This window comes from Megascapheus bottae, chromosome 2 (assembly GCF_031878675.1).
Source record: "Megascapheus bottae isolate mThoBot1 chromosome 2, mThoBot2.hap1, whole genome shotgun sequence".
Lineage (NCBI taxonomy): Eukaryota > Metazoa > Chordata > Mammalia > Rodentia > Geomyidae > Megascapheus > Megascapheus bottae.
The window spans coordinates 73,158,984-73,178,772 of NC_143510.1; the positions used below are offsets into that span (position 1 = coordinate 73,158,984).

Sequence of the window (19,789 nt, forward strand, 5' to 3'; positions counted from 1 at the left end):
GTATATTTGTCACTCCTCCTCCTCCCTCCTCCTCCTCCTCCTGCTCCTCCTGCTCCTTCTCCTCCTCCTCCTCCTCCTCCTCCTCCTCCTCCTTCTTCTTCTTCTTCTCCTCCTTCTCCTTCTTCCTTTACTTTTTCATGGGATTTAATGCTTTTATAAGGTTAATTCTGAAATCTTTCCTATGTTAACTGGCCCACAAAATCAAAATCTCAAATCAAAGCTAGCATTTATTCTACCATCTACATTTTCCTTTTTATATAATTTTTATTGTAATTAATAAAAGGGTTATATTATATTCACCAGATAGAATGTACATTACTTCACAAACATTGATATCCTTTCTCAAAAGAGATCTTTTCTAAGTTGACCATCTTGGCTGTCCTGTAATAGTGTTGGAAGCTGGATAACATGAATTCCTTCCTTATTCTATAGTAGTCAAGCACATTGTATGAAACTTGAATTTTTCCCCCAAATATTGAGAAGTACTGGAAGCCAGCATCTTTGTCTTTTTCCTGATTTTAGGAAATCTATTTGGTCATATAGTATTGTCTTTCCTATAGATAACTGCATTCAGTTTGCCTTTTTTCATATATTTTATTGTAATTATTAGAAGGGTTACATTATATTCACCAGATAGAAGGTACATTATTTCACAAACATTGATACCCTTTCTCATGTCTTGGTCCCCATTTTCCTCCCCCCACCCCTGCCCCTCATCTTGTTTTCCCCCCTTCCCTATCTATTTCAAATAACCAAATATGCATATATACAATATATCAGATAACAAAATAAAATACTGTAACAATAAGAGATAGCCAAGGGACAGCAAAAGAGATGAGAGACTCAAAGGAGCATAGGCTCAATGGTTTCCCTCATTTGTCATAATCAGTAGAAACCTTGGGCTCTCCTAGCAGAGATTTACAATAGAGCAAAACCTAGATACATAAGGCCACATAGTATGACACTAAATGAAAGGACCTGCAGGATATAGAAACAAAAACCATATAATGAGTGATTGTTATCCTTAATGTACTATGTTATCTGCGTCTACATTTTCTTAACGGTATTTCTTAACACTATTCCTATGGGCTAATGACTCATCTTTTCCATTGCCTCAATTCTTTCCCAATTCTCCCATTTCTCCTACTGCAAATACGCACATCTGTTCATTTTGTGTCTGGACACAGTTCATTGATCTCTTCCCATTGTTTGTAACTGTAGCTTTCAGGATAGGCTATGCGTTCCATTCCCTAAAAGTCATAGGCCTGATACGGTACTCAGCTCACATTATAAATCATTGATCATTAGTCAGCCTTCAACCCCCAAAGTCAAGATGTCAGCTAAAGACGATCTTCTTTGCCTTTTAGCATTTATTAGCAATACTAAGCCTGTCTTCTTATCTTTCATGAGCTAATAGTAAAATAGAATGTCATTAATCATGCAGTCACTATAGGGAGAAACAGAGTTTGAGGTCTCTGGACTTAGCTCCAAATTTTCTTGATTATCAATAGTAAAGGAGTCAGTGTTCTAGACTAAGAATTATGTGCTTTATCTCTGCCTCTCTTCTTGGCTCTTTGTGTTCTGAAGCTTAAACTGCATTACCAAATACCCATGGTCGTAATAAAACAAAGAGAATATTCAACAACTTATAGACATTTTTATTTTGTTTTTAAAGTCAAAATAATAGCAATAACTTACAGAGGCTAATTTTGTTTCTAAAATGTTATAACATTTGTAAGCAAAAGGCATATTCCTATATACAAACATAAAGAAAATAAATATGTATGCTCACATACATGTGCAAGTATTCATACCAGAATCACTCCCAAACTGGGGACTAGTCATTAAGAATGGAACTCATAAATAGTGGTATAAATATTGTACAATAGAATGCTATGTAGTCATCAGAAGAAACAAACCTTGAATCCTGTAATCCTAATGTTGAGAGTAAGATGCCAAACAAAAGTGATTATTTCACTTATATAAAGCTCAGAAAGAGATAAAAACTGATCTGTGGCATTATACTAGGCCATAATTTCCTTTGTTGAACAGTGGAGTCATGTCAGGGAGCACTGAGGGAGATTGTGAAATCCTACTAATTTCCAATGGTTTCCAGATTAAAAGAAAGTGTTCAATTGGTGAAAATTGTGACAATTCATCAGTATCTATCCTCGGATTTTGTGTGTGTACTTTTTAATGCAAACTTTGCATTTTAGTAAAATTCCAAAGGTATATAATGATAAATAATATGTCTGTATATATGTATATGTGTGGGCATATATGTGGCTCTATAGCATATGTTATATAACATATATATTATATTGTGTGTATAAATGGAAATGAAGTGTTCCTGCTCCTCAACTGTAGAGCTATATCTCTCACCTTTCTTTTTGGCACTGGATATTTTTTAGATAGAGTCTCACTTCCTGTCTGGGCATGCACCATTTTCCATGCTTGGACCACAGCTTGAATAATTTGGTATTCCAGGTATAACTGGAAATACAGGCATGCTACTGTACTCAGATGAGACAGAATCTGGTAGAATTTTCTACCCTGACTCCTCTTTATCCCGTGATCTGCCTATTCTCAGACTCCTATGTATTTTGGGTTGGGTGATCTAAGCCATGGTTAGCATAAATTGACTACCAATTTTTTTTAATTTAAAATACTTCTTTATTGTCATACAGTGCTATACAGAGGGGTTATAGTTATATAGGTCAGGTAATGAGTAGATGTCTTTTTGGACAATGTTACCTCTTCCTTTGGAGAGATTGACTTTTTTTATTAGAGAATTTATTAATGTTGATTTTTACATCGTATTTTAAATGACAAGTTTAACAAACAAGTGTTCAAGGAGGGAATCTCTAATTACAATCACTAGGACTTAGTATTTAGAACTTAATCACAATTAGGCTAAGGGTTTGTATGTCATAGAAACATATTAATTTATGAACTAAAACATTATGTCTATAGAGTCATAGGTTTTTATGTCTATATAATTATGTTTATATTTCCATTACCATGTCCATAGCTTTGGGTATGCAGTTATTGAGTCCTCGCTCTTGTACTCTTTGGATTAAGGATACCATGCGCCTTTTGTTCCTTAGGTCTTGACTTGTCTCACTCAACATGATTTGCTCTAGATTCATCCACTTCCCTGCGAATGCCATTATTTTATCTTGTCTGTTGGCTATGTAGAATTCCATTGTGTATATATACCACATTTTCTGTATCCATTCATCTGCAGTAGGGCATCTGGCTTGTTTCCATCGCCTAGCTATTGTGAATAGTGCAGAGATGAACATAGCTGAGCAGATCCTTATAATATCCTAGGTCATGATGTTCAGGATAGATGCCCAGAAGTGGTATGGCAGGATCATAGGGAAGATCTATTTTCAGTTCTTTAAGAAACCTCCACACTGCTTTCCAGAGTGGCTGAACTTGACTACCAATTTTTAAGAAGTGAATCCTAGGTTTGAAAGTTTATAACATCCTAGAAGTTCCCGCAGACTATCCTCCTTTGCTCCTTCTACTTACCTTCTCCTACCATGAGAGTGGAATCTATTTTTTACATATTTATAATAGAAATGCATTATTGCTACATGTTAACTCACTCTGAAGGTGAGTGCACTCAACAGGCAGCAGGAAATATTTCTCATTTTCCTGTACCAGGAGATCTTGGATGTTGTTAAAAGAGATAAATGTATCTAAATACATCCATACTAGATGAATATGCAACTCTACTTTCCTGTAGTAGCCTTTCCATAATCACCTTTACATGCTTCATCCAAGAGAAGGGAGAGGGGAGGCTGAGGTGGAGTAGGAGGAAACAGTGAGCTCAACCTACTGCTATTAAAATGCTATAGTTCTGAAAGTCCTAATGAACCCAAATGCTTAGCCTCTTGCTGGGGCCTTGAAAACCTCCAATGCGTGCTCCATTTGCTCCTCTGTGAAGGCACCTGTGGCCGCTCTTCTGGTTCACTGGCTGCCTAATGCCTCTCCTGGAAGTGATCTCTTCATCTGTAATTACTGTCAAAATACTATAAGTACCTTTGCTTGGTTTGCTTCCTCATTGTCTTCCCATGGTCCACAGCAATCTATGCAGCACTATGGGAGATTCTCGTTGGGTGACTACATAGGATTTCATCTGTCTGCCTCATGGGCAGTCCCCATGCCCTTTAGCTTGGTACATACAGCAGCTGGTGAAGTATTTGGGTTTTGTTATCAACTGTTGTTAGGAGATGACCATCTGAGCACAGTTGGGAGGCAGCCATTAAGCTTTGAAGAGAAGAATTGGCTGGGATTCAAGGATTTAATGGTTTTCTCTTGCCATTTACTGTTGATTTTTGACACCAGTGAAAAGGGTGGAGCTTCTGTGGCTAAGCATGCATTGGCAGTGTTTTTTTTTTTTTTTTGGTCTTTACTCAGATTACATGGTTCTTGACTTAATTAATCACTTGTCCAGACAAGAATTGCTTTTACCAATTGTGCTGACTCTTGAGTCAATTCTATACTTTGACAAAGTGCTGAGAGCTTTTTTTTTCTGCTTGACTATACTGTAGATTTGTTTAACGATATGGTAAACATTTGAGCTTACTATGGAATTTGCAAGCACTTCGAAGATAATTGCCTAGAGGAAAGGCTTAATGAAATTTTGCAATGCAATGGTAATCTATCAAGTATCTTCTTTCACTCCAGCCTAAAGTTTATTACTTGAAATTTATATAAGGCCTTTATATGCAGCAGAACAATTAATTTAGTTCCTCTATATGAGATTAAATAACGGATTTATTTCATACTAGGGTTCAGAAAATCTAGATTTTCCTATGGCTTGACAATGACCACTAAAAGAAGCACCTGGGTTAAGCTTTGTACAAGTTGTATTTCACTTAATTATTCTCATGATAATATAAGGAAGTCTCTATTATCCCTCCTTAGAAACAACTGAGCTTCAGACAAGGAATAAATTTGTTGAAGACTGTTGGGAGCCAGAGTGGAATCAAACTGTACCTTGACTTGCATCAGACAATGGCTTTATTGTCTTATTGTTTTCTGGCCTTATTCTATGTAAATGACCTGAGATTTACCATATGAATGTAACACCTGGAGGTTGCCTGGGTCTGGAGGAGGGAAGAAGTGGGAGTGAAAAATAAACGCGGCAGTCTTTACCTGGACTGCGGACATCCCGGACCCGGTGTGTCTGTCTCTCTTCTATTTCTTCCTAGTCCTTGCCCCCTATTTCAGGAACCCCAATCTGCGAACCCTGGTTTGCTGCCGGTTGGCCCCGGCAGAAGACCACACAAGAAATAACTAGTAGATCTGTGACTCAAAGCCAGGTCTCTTAATGACAAAAGTAGAATATGTTACCACATTTTATCGTTCAGAATTAGTAATCAGTTGAATAACAAGGGATAACTGTTTCAAATGATTGTCTCCCACATCTGGAATAAACCAAAATTATTTTGCTACTTCAATATATATTAGGATTGGATGATTAACAAATTAAGTTTTCATTCTAGGTGTGCTATTTTAAGCCTGTAACATGAGCTACTTGGAAGATCAGGGAATCATGGTTGTTGGTCATTGTAGGTAAATGTCTGTGGGTCTCCATCACAGTGAATGGTTGATGTGGGAGTGGTGGTGGTGTGGAGCTATACTGTAGAAAGATCATAGTAAACCAGACTAGGAATGAGAAAGAGACGTATCTCAAGTCTAGCCAACATAAAAGGATGGGTTGAGGGATCATGTAGGAAAGTATCTGCTTAGCAAGTGTGGGGCCAAATATTGACAATTTTTTTAAATTTTTCCTTCCTCTTAAAACTTTCAAAGAAGAGCTTGAGGAGCATTGGTGTGATCTGGCAAATATCATGTAACCCTTTTATTAATTACAATAAAAATATTAAAAAATGTTCAAAGAAATAGAGTCTTCAGCATGTGAATAATATGTGGAATCATTACTTCATTTGCTCTGCCTTTTGTAGTAAATCTATTTTTATTTTTTTCTCTTCAAATATCAAAGTGTAGTCATTTGCCAAAGGATCTTCTGAGATACTTAAGACTGCTGGATTAGTGTGATTATGCACACTGCATTCATTTTGCTTAATTAGATTATAATTCTAAAGCACACCATATTTTTCATCTGAAGAGCATCCCATATTTGTATTCTAGTTGCTATTTCCTGCGTGATCATTTATATATTTATTTAAGACCTTTATCAACAATTGTAGTGTAACTGTTTTTCTGAAGAATGTAGTCCCATCATAGGCCTGGATGAAGACCAGTAGTCTTGGTTTCCTTCAAAGCACATGACAGGGCTATATTTGCCTGACTCCTCAAAATCAGATGTGGCCATGTAACTAGCATTGGCCAATGACAGTGCATACAATTGCTATGTAGTCCCACCAAGACTCAAAAACCATGTATATTCCAAAAAATTGATGGGCTTCCATGAAATGGTAGAATGGGATAGAGTACCCAGCTATCCACATGAGTTTAGAAGAGGGACTAGCAGGATCATAGTTATCATCCAGCACTCATTTAATACTTCTTTATTAGTTTTAACAACACCATTTTCATTTATTTTCATTATACAAGACTATAAGAACAAATATTTCATCCTACTTGTAAACTTGGAGTATAGGGATTATATTGGATTTGGCACTTACAGGTTGGAATTACGTATTGCTGCTAATAAGCATCCTTAAAAGACAAGGGTGCTTTCAAGTTTTGTTCTTTTACAAAGCTTTCTGGAAAGCACATTGAAAGCTTCAACTGCCCTTTTGGCCATGATGTGAGTTTTGAGGCATAAGCAGCATTCTGTAGTATAAAAGTAAAAATAAAAACAACAAGATAAACAAAAGAATTCTAGGTCCCTAACAATCTTACAATGTAAAGCATCCCTGCTGTCAGGAAAGCCTACTTTGACTTTATTTTATATGAATGCGAAATACACCTATAAGTCACTGTATTTGATTTATTTTGATATTATTTATTTATTTTATATGCATGAGATTTACTATCTCATATCTATTATGTCTCATACAATATTTCATATATATGTGATGTGATATATTGTCATATCTATATCATTATTTTTGAGATCTCATATTTGGAAAAGCAGCATCTCTGCTTGTAACTATTTACATGCCTTCTGGAATGGGATGGTACTCCTGTACATGTCAGCCAGTCTTCTAAAACCATAGTCTGCGTTTTCTGAGCCACTTGCCAGTTCATCTACTTTAAAGATAGCCCTGGTCAGCACCTTGTCAAGAATTTATGAAGGATTGCCAGCTTCACTCAAACACAGCTGGAGGAATACAGAGTCACCAGAAGACCTATAAAAATTTCATGTAAGAACTTTGAATCAGCTGAGGAGTATATTTATACTTAGCCCTCATATATTTCTTACCAGTTCATAGTCATCAGCTTGAACAGACACATTGCATTTATGGTACTCTATAATCATCACTTCTACAATTATGCAATTGACAGGGGATTACAGTCCACAGAGTTTGAGAAATGTGAATCTTAGAAAGCAAAAGCATCAAGAGCCATGCAGTTGAGCTCAGACTAAACCTAAGAGCCCCCAAAGTATCTATCAGTCATTTGTCTCTAAGTCTTTCCCCAAAGGCCATTCCAGATTATTTCCCTCTTTTTGAATTTTAATCTTTTTAAATCATTTTTATTGTCAGGGTAATATGTAGAGGGCTTACAGTTACAGGCACCAGGTAGTAGATGCATTATGTCTTACACATTGATACACCTTTTCATGTTTTTATTCACATTTCCTTCCCCCCCAACCCTCTCAATCATCTTGTTTTCCCCCTTCCCTTCCCTATTTCAAATAAGATGTATACAATATACCAAGTAACAAAGTCAGATACAGTAACAACATGAGATTAACCATAAGGGAAAAAAGAGAAGAGAAATAACATACATTAAGAGAAATAACATATATTAAGACAGCAATCCCACAACATAAACCTCTTGTTTCCATATCCTAGAGTTTTGTATTTTAATCTGAACTCTATAAAATAGAGTTGACATTTTGTGAGATCTTTCAAGTTGAACCCAATATTTGTGCTCCTTCCATTCTTATCTCAGTATCTCTCCAATAATTTTGTAAAAGTTTCCCTTGATGTTTTCCTCTAAACTTTTGAAATAAATGATTTTCTCCTTTTCTTGGAGCATCTGTAATTCCTCTTAGTGAGTGGCTTCTTTTCTGCTTATAAATAAACACATCTTTCCTAATCTATGTAATATATAGCTTTAGATGTTTTAAATAAAATGCACTAGGGTACCTGAGCTTTCAAATTCTTCTTTTGGGAAGCTTTGTTTGGGAATGTTCATTCCAGTCGTTTTTTTTTTTGCCTTACTAGTTATTAAATTCTATACTTGCTGTAATTCTCCACATCTCCTTTTCTCCTTGTCTCTTTTACAGTTGATATGAAATATTCTAATATCCCCAGCATATTTCCCCAAATACATTAACTGTCTTGGAATTATTATGAATATATAGTCACAACAATTATAATAGCCTTTAGAAAATTTGGCTGCTCACTAAATATTCTCAATTTGGAGATGGGACTACATGCAAGCACATACATACCAAGCAGAAGCTTAATAGCTTCAGTTACATGTTCACTATGCAGGAGTCTTGTGTCTAAACCCTTTGTTTAATGTTGACTAACAATAATAATCATACAGTTCATCCTCAGGATGTACAGAGCTCTATCTGAATCTCTTTATGCATTTTCAAGCACTTATGTATTCACAGGAGCTTTATGAGCTAGGCATTTCATCAACCTAACAAGGACATGGAGGAGAAATGTAGTTGTTTTATGAACAAAGCAGTGCATAACGATACAAGAATCTGAGCCAGGGTGTTCTGTCTATAGCATCTTAACATCTCTCACAATGCTATCTATCTTGTGTACCCAGGCTGCACAAGTGTAGTGGATGCTCTAAAAAATATACTCTAACTCTCACCCACTGGATCATTTACCCAAATGCCTTCCTTTTCAACTTGCATAATTTCTGACTGAATTTTTTCCCAGTTATGGGGCTTGAACTCAGGGCCTGAGCACTGTCCTTGGGTTTGCTCAAGGCTAGCGCTCTACCACTTGAGCCACAGCGCCACATCTAGCTTTTTCTGTGTATGTGGTATCAAGGAATTGAACCCAGATCTTCGTACATGCTAGGCAAGCACTCTACTACTTGGCCAAACTCCTGGCCCCCAAACTATTATTTTTTGACAAGCCTCATGAGGGAATAGAATATGATATAGCATGTTGAGTTTTGAGATATTGGCAAGGATTAGAGAATATCTAAATGTTAAAAATGGAAAAGAGAAAACTAACAGATAGTTACATCCCCAAATGAGATAAAGGGAAGATTTGACATTTGGACAAATTAGAAACAGTTTTAATCTACTCTTATCAAATTATTTTTGCCACTTGACTATTTCCTTGTCATCTAATAATGCCTAAGTTTGATTACTTTCATTTTATTTTAGATCATATATGTTATCTAGATTGCAGTATTGGAACAAACATTTTCTTTTTCTAATTGCAATATTATTTGCAAGTATAATTTAGACAAATTTCTCTTTCCTGAAGAACCTGAGAAAATAATTTCCAGTTGTATAGTATAAACCCAACAGGGAAAACTGTGTCCAATATATAGAAATTTGCTTCAGCAATTACATTTATTACTATCACATCACATAGCTTCATGTCCTGGATGATAGCCAATCTTTAATTCTTATTCAGTGTCTGCTAAACTTGTGCATTTTAAGCTTCTAATAAAAAATTGTTGAAGCAATTCTTTATGTAAAGAAGCTTATATTACGTTTTTTTAAATATACAGAATGTCATTTGTAATGGATCTTACGAGGCTTTCAAAGAATTTTGCTTCTCAATTGTGGTTCAACTTGTGTAATTACACATATGAATCCTGTTCTTTTAGCAGTTCAATGCTTCTGAAATTCTGAACCTAGGTAAAGCATGACTCAAATCATAAATCTCTTTAATCTCTATGACATATACTGAACATGGAAAACTATTAAGTCAACAGTAGTAAATTCCATGTATTTGGGAGAATGATTTTATGAAGCATTTCTGTAATCCAATGGATTTTTAAAGCAGTTTGTAGTTGTAAAAGAATTTACTTAACAGGCCTTAGGCAGTGGAACTTTCTCAAGAAACCTCACTAAGTCAATAGCCATAATAAAACTAAGATTGGACACTAGATAAACAATTTTTGATGTTGTAGTGGGATAAAGGAAGTTAAATCAATTCCAGAGGTATTTTAATTTTCATTTTGTAAGGCACTGTCAAGGAAACAAGAAAAAAAGTATCAGGCTGTCCAAATCTGGCCTTTCCTCACTGGGAACCATTAAGCCAAAGCTCCATTGCTCAGTAAAATAAATATCAAGTATTCTAATATTGGTTATTGTATCATTTAGGAGAGAATCTGGCTACAAGTAACACAAGGCCAATATAGAGATGCCGAAACAGACATGGGAAAGTTTTACATGGGAAAGTCAAGCAGTTGCCATTCTCTTGCTCTTTATGGCATCATTGTCATAAGATATTCATAGTAGACTAAGGATTTTTTTTGCTGTTCTTTAGGCATAAACAGAAGAACCTTACCAATTGAGAATGTTTTATATTTTGGTGATTAAGAGATCAAAATTTCATACCTTCTTTTCATGTTCTGCTCAAAACTGGATTTCACAGGCTCAAAAGACATTACTGTGGGAATTATAAAAGTTGGAGGAATGGAGTAATATTAGTGGAACACCAGCCAGAACAGGAATGGACACTTACTGCCCTGTAGAACCATCTTGGCATGTTGGTCAAACCTATCCGAGTTTCTGTTAAAAGGAAGGAAGAGAGCTGGGAAATAAGCAGGTAGGTCATGGGTAGCTTCTCTCTTAATTAGCTATTATTAACAAGTTGAAATCCCACTCAAAAAAAAAGCCTAACATTTACTTATGCACCAGATTCTTCTGGAATAGAAAAAAAATCAACTTAAGATATAATGTGTGATCCTGAAAGATTCATATGTAAAAGGGGCTGGGAGTGTAGCCTAGTGGTAGAGTGCTCACCTAGCATGTATGAAGCCCTGGGTTTGATTCTTGGGTACCACATACTCAGAAAAAGCCAGAAGTGGAGTGGTAGCTCCAGTGGTAGTGTGCTAGCCTTGAGAAAAAAAATGTCCAAGGACAGTACTCTAGCCCTGGGTTCAAGCCCCATGACTGGCAAAAAAATACATAATAATGTTTGTCATATATTTTATTGGCATATATTTTCAGTTATTTATTTACCCTTTAATTTTATACCAGTTTGTATTTAGCCTATGGTTTAATTAAATCAAGTTGATTTTATTAAATCAAACATCCATTAAAAAAAGATATAATGTGTGAGAAATAATGCACCTACTACCTGACAAATGTTATGCTGACAATTCAAAAATAAATAAATAAAAAGATATATTGGTAAAATATGATTTGAACTGGTTTCATATTTATGCAACTATAAGATTCAGAGGGTCTTTTAAAACAGGTTGTTCATTTATTTTCAGATGCAAATATAAAACAAACATGCATGGTATCTATTTCTGTTATAGATAAGTCAAAAGCTATTAAATTAGTCCCACTATGGAATTATAAATTCCTCTGAAAAGAAGAAAAACATTTTCCACTGTGTAAGAGATCAAATCTAATAAAAAAAAATTGTTGGTGAAGGGCTGGGAGTTTGGCCTAGTGGTTAAAGTGCTTCCTTGCATGCACGAAGACCCAGGTTCGATTCCTTGGTACCACATATATAGAAAAAAGCTGGAAGTGGTGCTGAGGCTCAAGTGTTAGAGCTCTAGCCTTGAGAAAACCCAAGGACAGTGCTCAGGCCCTGAGCTCAAGCCCAGGACTAGCAAAAAAAAAATTGTTGGTGAAGACAGTCTATCAGTCTTCATGATCAGGGAAAAGTTTCAAGGTCTTTCAGTAATAGGATACCAATCCAAAAACTATTGAACATAACACTTAAAGATCATCTAGTCCCTTTTGGTGCAGATAAGAAAGACTAATGCCCAAGGGAAAGATTAAGCATGTAGTCAGAGGTTACACAACTGTTATGGGAGGTAGAATGAGACCTCAGACTTATCTAATATGCTTTTATCTCTATCCTTCTGAGCCAGATCCAGAACAAAAATCTGGAAAAAGGAAAGAATATATTGATTTAGTTCCTAGGAAGAGAACAGATAGGAAATTCCCTAGAGAGAAATTCCCTAGAGTGTATGAACTCCTGGCTAGAAGGGGAAAAAAAAACAGAGCCAAAGAATTTTTATACTGCAAACAAAAAGGAAACACAATGTTTGCTTTTATGTAACTAGCAATCCTTTAATTTCTGAACTTATCTTTCTCTGTTTCTGCCCATGTTTGTTTGTTTTCTCAGCATCGTTTTATAAATGGTACAACAGGGCATAAAATACTGTGTATTGTTGAAGGTAGGTTTTAAAATATACGACTAGACTTTACATGTGTTCGCAAATAAATGGCTTCACAATTAGATGGCTGCTGCTAGCTTTATTTCCAGGCTTAGAATTACACATACATTGTCATGAGAGTGGAATAAACAGAAATCATGACAGATTTCCAGATTTAATTAGCAATATTCAATCTTCTAACACAAAAGCACCCAACATCCTGTCTATTAAGGAGAGTGTTGAGTCACACTGCTTATGCTTTGCACATATCTACCTTTCAAGGTCTTAAAAAATATTCTTTAAATTGAATACTCAAGTTCAATGCATTATGCATAGAACACTAATAAATATTTAACCTAGTGCATGTAACAGACTATTAATTGATAAAATTGTATACCAATAGCATATGAGTTGCTAAAATCAACATCAGTTTTGATCTGGGGTAGAAAATATATATTGGTTACAGAGCTATTGTGAGCATGACAATTTATAAGGAATTTAAAAAGGAATATATCCCATTACCTGTATTATAATGGTCTTAAATCTTTTGAATAAAATGATGTTTCTAATATTTTCTCAAGTTTGCATGATTAGAAACAATTCAAAACTTTTTTTCTTTTTGGGGGGGAGGGGAGTGGTCATGGGGCTTGGACTCTGGGCCTGGGCACTGTCCCTGAGCTCTTTAGCTCAAGAATGCTGTCCTACCCCTTGGTCTGTCCCTGAGCTCTTCAGCTCAAGGCTACAGCCCTACCCTTGAACCACAGCCCCACTTCCCATTTTCTAGAGCTTAACTGGAAATAAGAGTTTCATGGCTTTGTAGTGCCTGTGCTGGCTTTGAACCATGATCCTCAGATTTCAGCCTCTTGAGTAGCCACCGCACCCAGCTAACTCAAAACTTTTCTAAGATTACACAGTTAGTTGGTAGTGCAGCCAAGATTTGATCCATTTCTTTCTTATGAATATATACTTCATCTGTACCACTTCCCTGCCAATACTGTTTCTTGCTCTTTTCTTCTTCTGACTGGTCCCTTTCTACTTCCCTTCTAGATTCATGTCATTAAAAAAATCTAGATTTCACATATATGAGCAAAGCAAGTAATATATGACTTTTAAAATCTGACTTATTCTACTCAACCTAATCATCTCCAATTCCATACATTGTCCTGAAAATGATATATTCTCATCCTTCTTTATAGCTGAATAAAACTCCATTGTATATTCATACTAGGTTTCACTTAACTGTCCATCTGTTGATTGGTACCAAATCTGACTCCACAGTTTGCAGATTGTGAATAGCACTACAATAAACATGATTATGCGGATATTTGCTGAGTTGTGTTCTTTCAGATATATACACAGGGATGGTATAACTGGATCTTACACTAGTGGTAATTTTCTTTTTTTTCTATGCCAATATATATTTTTTATTTTTTATTGTGATTAATAGAAGGGTTACATTGTATTCACCAGATAGAAGGTGCATGACTTCACAAACATTTCTTATGACATGGTCCCCATTTCCCTCCCACCATCCCCCCACTTATCTTGATTTCCCCCTTCCCTATCCAATTTCAAATAACCAATTAAGCACATATAAAATATATCAGATAACAAGGTGAAATATTGTAACAATATGAGATAACCAAGGGATGGCAAAAGAGATGAGAGATAACATAGTACATTAAGGACAACAGTCACTCATTATACAGCTTTTGTTTCCTTTTCTTTTTGAAGAATTTCCATACTGATCTCCATGGTGGGTGGATGGACATCCTCGTAATGTCAGAAGCCATTCTTCATGACAATATAGCTAATTACGACAATATAGCTAATATCTTATGATACTCTTTTCTTGATGTAACCTTATGGGAGAAATCTTCCTCCTGGTATTCAGACAGAAATAACTTATTGAAGTCATCTTGAGCAATTCCATATTTAAATTTAAAGACTACTCTGAGTATATCTTCTTATTCCAGCAATCGTGTCACAATAGTCTTCATCAAATGTCTGGTCTTTCTCTTACCAGATTCAAAATCTACTCAATGCACATTTTAAAATCCACTTCTTATATTCACATTAACTTTCTTTTATTCTGCACATAATTCATGTGATATTTTGAAACATAAATATACTTTTTTATGGTTTTTGGCTAATAACTCCTTCTCCAAAGTAAGCTATAGAAATGTTAATTTTTCCCTAGCCTTCTAACATGGAGCTAGTCATAAGGATATTTTCTAATCTACTTAGTCTAATGGTAGATCATAAAGGATTTAGCTTTATAGCCTTGAAGGAAGATTCTTCCCCCAATCACAAATAAACTGAACAGGCAGGCAGGTCTTACTGGGTCCCTCCTTTTCAAGTGAACAAAGACTGATCATATTCATGGAGCCTACAGCCCTCTAAGTTGTTGAGACATTTCAACAAAACATATTAAGTCCATACTTGGCACAAAGTAATTATTGAATAAATTCTCACTAGTAGTAGTTCTGTGAGTTGTAGTCCACTTCTTTCTTGTAATGATAATTTTCTTTTGTTTCCCAAACATTAAGTTTGAGAAATACTCTGTTTTCAAACTCTGTGCTGTCAACATAATTAAATAATTTAGATTGTTTTAAAAACTTCGCAGCAGAACATTGTTACAAGCTAGGAAAAAAAAACTATCTAAGGAGTACCAGTGTGCCAAGTATTTTATCATCAAAGAATATGATGGTCACAATCCAAGAATGTCTGCACTTGAAAACCAGTGGATTAAATTTTATCTAGAGGAAGTGCGCAGTCCAGAGGCACCGGAGAATCTCTGGGGAGCAAGGTTTGTAGTAATATTTGTTATTTCTTCTTAGCTAAGCTACAAATTAAAAGGGTTTCTCTTCTCTACTCCTGTTCTCTGCGGGCAGATGCAAAGGCGTGGGTGATCTAGTGTAAGACTCTTGCTTTTAGGCAGCTGCTTCTGCTCTAGATGTCACTGCTCAAACTTCTAGTAGGCATCGCTGAAAGTATAGTTTCCACAGTGCCAAGGCCAGAAAGAGTTCCCACAGTGCTGTTGCCAGCAATGCAGGCCTGCCACCTATACCCCTAACCCTGGCATCATCCCTTTGGGGAATAGAGGCCTGTCATTGATACAGAGTACTGACTTGTTTTACCCATTGGTGGAAGAACCCTACATGCTGGGGTTCATAGCTTGTGCTATTGTGCTAAATAATCTCAATGCCATGGGCATTACTGACTGTACTATGTTTATTTTACCTATCCTCACAAGCAACGGTATGCTTGAGAAGGAAGGGGGAAGAGGTGACATTACTCATAATCCAAGGCTTTGGGGATGTTGTTAAGGAAGGTCAGGCTTTCAGGACTGAAGGACAAACCATGCTCAAGCCACGGATTGACATCAGTGGAGTTGTCATACAGTATGTGAGACAAACCGTAATGCCTGACCATGCAGTTGTTGGGAATGGCAGATGTTAATTAAACTCTTAAAATCCCAACTTGCCCATCAACGTATGGCTGCATCATCCTGAGAGATAGGAAAAAAATAAAGGTAATATTCTCCATAAAATGGGGAGCGATGGCATATCAAGGAGCCTTGTTCAATATGACTTCTCTAAGCAGAAATGCCAATAGATTCTGCACATATTCTTGCTTGTGCAGCTATAGTTATGGTAGGCTTTGACCAGAATTCTAAGACTTCCTCAGATCCTTGTAAAACAATGAAGAAATATGACATCCGTTGTCATTCATAACCTGTCAGTCACTGGCAAGATTGCTGTCATCTTGCCAGTAGATGGTGAGGGAATAGATTGGAGTCCTTTTAGCAACCTCAAGAGGCTCTATGATTTGTTTACCAAGAAAACAGGCAGCTTACTTTTATTCTGCCATCAAATCCTCCATGTATGAAAAGAATGAACTGGAGTGAATTGTTTGCATTTTGAAAGAGAGGAAATGATTTCCTGGGTCACTGAGAAAGCTCCACTTTCTGTGATTCTGCCTCATGGAACTCACACTACTGACAGTTCCTGACACTACTCAGCTCCTAACAGTTCTAGTGCTTCCTGTAAGGGTAGCTCATGAGATGGAATTGACTTTAAGAAACAGTCAACAAAGGCAGCCTCCATAAAGGTGTCAGATGAAAGATGCCCCTAGGTACATTCTCAGGCCAGAAGTGATATTTTGAATTTGAGTGGGAATGTTTATCTCCTGAGTAAATGTGGAGCAGAAAATCCTTTGTTTCCTCTTTTCAAAAAAGATGAAGAATGCTTTTCTTTGCATTAGTTTGGTCCCTTTTTTGCTTATGGAATAAGCTTATTCATTAAAATAATACGAAGCCAAAAAATTACAAAATGAAAAAAGTGGATCAGGGGAAAATTGTTTGGAGTATTTCCTTCCCCATTTTATATATTTGAGAAATGCATTCCTGGGTTACTGGGTTCTGAACAGATATTGAGGACAGACCTCCCACCAGAAAATTATTAGTTGTTTATTTATCTATATTACCTCTCCTTGCATGAGCTTTTAAAATCATAGTATGCAGATAGGCGTTGGAGGCTCACACCTATAATCCTAGCTACTCAGGAGGCTGAGATCTGAGGATCGCAGTTCAAAGTCAGCCTAGGCATGAAAGTCTGTGAGACTCTTATCTCCAGTTAACCACCAGAAAACTGCGAATGGCACGGTGGCTCAAAGAATAAAGCCCTAGCCTTACACTGAAGAGCTCAGGGATAGTGCCCAGGCCCAGAGTTCAAGCCCTATGACAGGCAAAAAAAAAAAAAAAATCTTAGTATGCTTATGGCCTTCATGGCTTGCAAGTGTTTTGTTTGACAAACTACTAAATGATTATAAATATGTTGAGACATGTATGTGCTAAATATGATATGAAAAAATGTCTTCATTGATAAAGGGGTGGTGGTGGGGAGTGTGGCCTAGTGGTAGCAGCGTGTTTGCCTAGCATGCACGAAGTTGTGGGTTTGATTCCCCAGTACCACATACAAGAAAAAGCTGGAAGTGACACTGTGTTTCAAGTGGCAAAGTGCTAGCCTTGAGCAAAAAGTATCCAAGGACAGTGTCCAGGCCTTGAATTCAAGGCCAGGATTGGTTAAAAACAAAACAAAAAATCTGAATTGATACAGATAGCGAAGTATAAGACAAAGAAAGGAAAGAGCCAAATAAATGTTCACATTGAAAAATTAAGAATATAAAAAATATGTTCTTAGATTTCAAAATAAGTTGTGCACAAAAGGAAAGCAGAATTCTCACAAAATAAATATAGCAACAAAGCATTCACAGTGATACCAACTCTTCTATCCTTCAAATTTAAATGTTAATAAAGTCCTGCAAATATAACCATTTCTTAAAGTAGCATGCTGAACATCAGCCTAGACAAATCACAGAACTAGCCACAGTCAAATACATTTGGTCCATGAATCTAAATCAAATCATGTTTTTGAATCTTGTATGTTATTATTTTCTAGTACAAATTTGCAATTCCATTGAATCTTCAGACAATTCTTAGGTTTCCCCGAACTTACTTTGTACCACTAATTGTTGGGTATCTGAAAAGCTGTATTCATACATTCAGCTAGAAAATATTTATAAGCTGTATGGTGCCAGGCATTGGCAATTCCTTCCCTGGACATGTGCTGGAGGGAATAAGCCACACAACCGCTTCCTTCCCACATAATCCCTATGGTTCACTGGAACTGCATGACCGTCCTGGGAACTCCTTGCTGTGGCCTGTATGGGTGCCAAAAGCCTGAGAAAGCTTGCTGGGCTGTTCTCATTCAAACACTGAGCTTGCTGGGTTCTTATTCAAGCATCTTTAGACACACTTCCTTCTTGCTCAGCAAAACTGCTAATTGGCACAGGAAACATCCCAGCTTTGTCCATTTTCTATAGAAGTTGGAAACCCTACCTGACTAGGCTGACAGAATTACATTTTCAACAGCATGAATGCCCCAGACATTTCAATGACAACTTTGAGAACAAAGTAACACACATAATTCAGCTAGTTGGTCCTAAACAGCCTCTTGACACAATTTAAAATTAAAGGCAAGAATTCTTAGAAACTAGAGACTAAACATAAATGGATGTTTGGAATATAATCATTTAAATTTGAGGAAAGCTACACATAGTTTCTTTCTGTTTCTCTCCTCACCTTACTTGGTCTTTATACTAGTATATGTTTACTTTTTTTGCTACTTGTTTTAGGAAGGGCCGTTGTACTTTGTTTCTAAGGAATATTTTTCCATAACCTCAAGAAAGCTTATTGCATTGCCAAAAGTAAAGAAAAGTGTCCTTGTACTTATTGTTGACCAAGAGTCCAAGTTTCACATATATCTGAAGATAACGACAGGAAGAGCCTATAATCTGTATTTTTATGTCCTTCCTGATTTTCATAGACTGATGACAGATGACAAGGGGAAAAAAGACAGTATAATTCTTAGTGAGAGCATTTAATTTAGATCAGATGTTGAAAGTGTTGAAAACTTTTGGGGGTCGATATTAATTCTCAATATTCACATACAACTACTCACTAATCCCTCTCTTATTTGCCTTCTTTGAATTTGCATCTTTGAATTCATGTAGATGCCCAAAGCTGTTTGAGGCATTACTAGGTTTGATAGGGAATAATGACGTTCTCAGTGGTTGTGATGCATGTTGTACAAGTACATCAATATGAGCAAAGCACATACTCCAGAAATGACATCTAAAAATAGGACATTATTGATATTATACTTGCTTTTCTTCTATTTGTTTATTCTAAGTTTTTGTAGTATTCACTGAAAACAGCATAGCAATCTATGACATCATACACTGTGGTAAAACCATCATGCAAACACAGTAACTAAACTAGTTAGGTGATTATGTGTGGAGAGCCCTAGACATTTCAGTTGTAAGAAGCTCTAGTTTCCAGTGTGAAATATGATTTAATTCACTGAAACTCTATGTGCCCACAGTATGCCCGGAACTATAATAAATACTTGAATGGATACAAAAGAAGTCTGGAGACTTTCTAATTCTTGCTGAGTTGTTTCATGGAACTTTTCAGGGATGGCTTCACAGAGTAATATGTATAAACTTCAAGATTCATTAGTTTGGTGAGCTACACTCAAAACACTTTTCAGGAGCACAGTGAGTCAGTGAAGTCAGTGGTCATCAGAAGAAATAAAATAATGGCTAAAACAAGAATTGATAGAGAAATAAATCAAATTACAGATGGAGATTTTATGTATAAAAAAGCTATTATTTTAAACCTGCGACAAAAGATCAATATTAAATAGGCAAGAGCAAGACAACTGGCTGGCCATGTGGATAA

General features: G+C 36.2%; 1 protein-coding gene across 1 annotated transcript in view; it reads right to left on the reverse strand.

Moving 5' to 3' along the window:
* Positions 1-14,104: 14,104 nt before the first annotated feature.
* Kitlg (KIT ligand) overlaps positions 14,105-19,789 on the reverse strand; it is a 92,643-nt gene continuing 86,958 nt past the window's right edge. The window contains exon 10 of the mRNA XM_090328360.1: positions 14,105-14,366. The gene's annotated coding sequence lies outside the window, so the exon portion shown is untranslated. The remainder of the gene's footprint in view (positions 14,367-19,789) is intronic.